This window comes from Silene latifolia, chromosome X (genome assembly GCF_048544455.1).
Source record: "Silene latifolia isolate original U9 population chromosome X, ASM4854445v1, whole genome shotgun sequence".
NCBI classification, from domain to species: Eukaryota; Viridiplantae; Streptophyta; class Magnoliopsida; order Caryophyllales; family Caryophyllaceae; genus Silene; species Silene latifolia.
Genome location: NC_133537.1, coordinates 64,488,458 through 64,491,056, shown reverse-complemented (window position 1 = coordinate 64,491,056; position 2,599 = coordinate 64,488,458). Strand labels below are relative to the sequence as shown.

The 2,599-nt window shown below is 40.1% G+C and overlaps 1 non-coding gene across 1 annotated transcript; it reads right to left on the bottom strand.

The window, feature by feature from the left end:
- Positions 1–1,056: 1,056 nt before the first annotated feature.
- Positions 1,057–1,163, bottom strand: LOC141625376 (small nucleolar RNA R71). Its single transcript, XR_012535161.1, has one exon. It is a non-coding gene; the product is annotated as a small nucleolar RNA R71 (small nucleolar RNA).
- Between the last annotated feature and the right edge of the window lie 1,436 nt (positions 1,164–2,599).

Below are 2,599 nucleotides of genomic sequence, written 5' to 3'. Positions count from 1 at the left end.
TCTAATTGAGAACATGTTTGTATAATCTACTCCCATGAATCTCCTATGAACCCATGACACCCTAGTGCCTTTAATCAATTGTTTACAAACCCCTTTATTTGCTTTACTTTGTTTTCATTAATTTACTTTCATTTTGTTGATTAGTTTAGACTTCATCTCATCTCAAACCCAATTTGTGACACCCTTAGACATAGCTACTTGCAATTGAAAATCCTACATCAATACCCGTCCCTTGGGATCTGACCTTTACTTACCTCTTTGCTAAGAGTAGTTTGTGAAGTTATAAATATTATTTTGGTTGGTAGCTTTTGACGACGAGTTTTAACCGGACCAAAAATGACGCCGTTTCCGGGGACGGTGTTTAATTGGTTTAATTTTCATTAATTGTTTTTAGTTGTGTCTTTCTTTACCTTTGGGAAGTCAATCTCCTCAACGTTGTTCTAATTGTTATCAAGTTGTTCGATATTTTGCATGACTAGGAGATCACAAGGTAATTTATTACCTATTGATTTCGAGATTGAAAGGACCTTAACCAACAATAGAAGAGTTGCTAGAGGTAATTCAAGAGTTGTAGGTATTGGTGAGATTGTGGACATTCAACCAAATAACATTGAGTTTACCAACCCTATTTCAATAGAAGGAGAGGACAACCCAATTCCAAACCCACCACAAAATCAACCTACAATGCCTAAATTTTCATCACATTCCGTACCAACCGAGGAGAACCTACCAAATGGTACTCCTACACCACCACATTTAACCGGTAATTTCATTGCCAAATCCGCATTCATACAATTAGTTGAGAGAAGTCAATTTGGAGGGATGCCTAATGAAGACCCTCACTCACATATGGAGACTTTTTGTGACTATTGTGATGCAATTTCTCAAACCGGAGTTACTCAAGACCAAATCTGATGGGTATTGTTTCCTTTTTGTTTGATTGGTACCGCATAGCAATGGTTGAAGAGCCTAGACAAGGCTAACCTTGGTATTGATTCATGGAAGAAGTTAGCATTTGCCTTCTACAAGAAATTCTACCCTCCAGAGAAGACTAATATGTTGAGAGCCCAAATCACCGGGTTCAAGCAAAGGGATGAGGAATCGTTATATGAAGCATGGGAGAGATTTAAGGACACATGTCGTTCTTGTCCACACCATGGGCTTAGTGAGTGGTTCCTTGTGCAACAATTTTGGAACAGTCTATATGAAGACTCCCGCAGTATTCTCAATATGGGATCCAATGGGATGTTTGCTGAAGTTGATGACAATCAAACATGGGCCAAAATCGAAGAGATGGCGGTTCTTAATTCCCAATATAGTAGGCCTCGAAAGGCCACAAGAGGAGGAAAGCATGAGGTAGATTCCATCACTTAATTGGGTGCTCAATTAAGTGCTCACATCGACACCATCAATTTGAAGTTTGAGAAGGCCATGGCTAAGCTTGATGAAGCTTCCAAATCACCCAAACAACATGTTAATGCTATGGTGGCATCATCCTCAATCCCAAGTGGAGTATGTGAAAGTTGTGGAACCTTGGGACATGATCAAAATGAATGTAGGGGAACAAGAGAACAAGTTTATGATTTCCAAGCATACAAGAATGGTACCCCTTATTCCAACTACTATAATGAGAACACCAAATTCCATCCAAATCTTTCATACAAGAGCCAAAATGTCCAAAACCCCCAACAAACATACACCCCACCTCCAATGAGAAACCAAGCTCAAAGACCCTTTTTCAACCAAAGCCAAGGTTTCCAAAATCAACCTTCCTACAACCAACCAAATGACCAAAGCTTTGATGTTCAAAAAGCGGTCCTCCAAATGCAAAAGAACCAACAAGAATTTTTCACCCAAATGTAAAAAGATAGTCAAGCCAAAGATATATATCACCATCAACAACATACTGGCCCACACAAAGATGTTGGAAACTCAAATGACACAATTAGCATTGTAACACCCCGATTTATAAAGGAGCCTCTAGCAAGACATTCCCTAATAAACCGGACTGTTACCATCTCGGTTTCCCGAGGTAGTGAATAACAAATTAAACTCCAAGGCAAATTACATAATTTCTTTAACTTAACTTTTTACAAACCTCATTTACATCAAATTACAAAGAACTACCATAAATAAAAGTAAAGTCTTCTAAATGATGATCTAGCTACTAAGTCTTCTGATCCAGTGTCTCGTGCCCATCAAGCTTCCATCCTATCTCATAAACCTGTCAAGTCTGCTCCCCAATATTTGGATCGTCGCAGGTGTTCACGAATACACAGGGTCAACCACGAGGTTGAGTAGGGAATACAATGAAACAACAAAGTATGATATGCATGCTCCTTCCTCACCTCCATCTCCATCTCAACTCGTATCTCATAACCCGGACAACTCAGCCATACCGATCCCCGGTAGACTATATATCGACCGTAGCCGATCTGCCAGCTCGCAGCTGAGGACCCCAGGGCAAGTCCTGCAGAACCCGCCTGGGCCTTATCACAACATCATCACCACACCACGTCACCACCACATCCTCCATCTCCAATGCATATGAATGCTCAAGAAATTAATGCAACACAATATGTATATCATTGAACCGGTA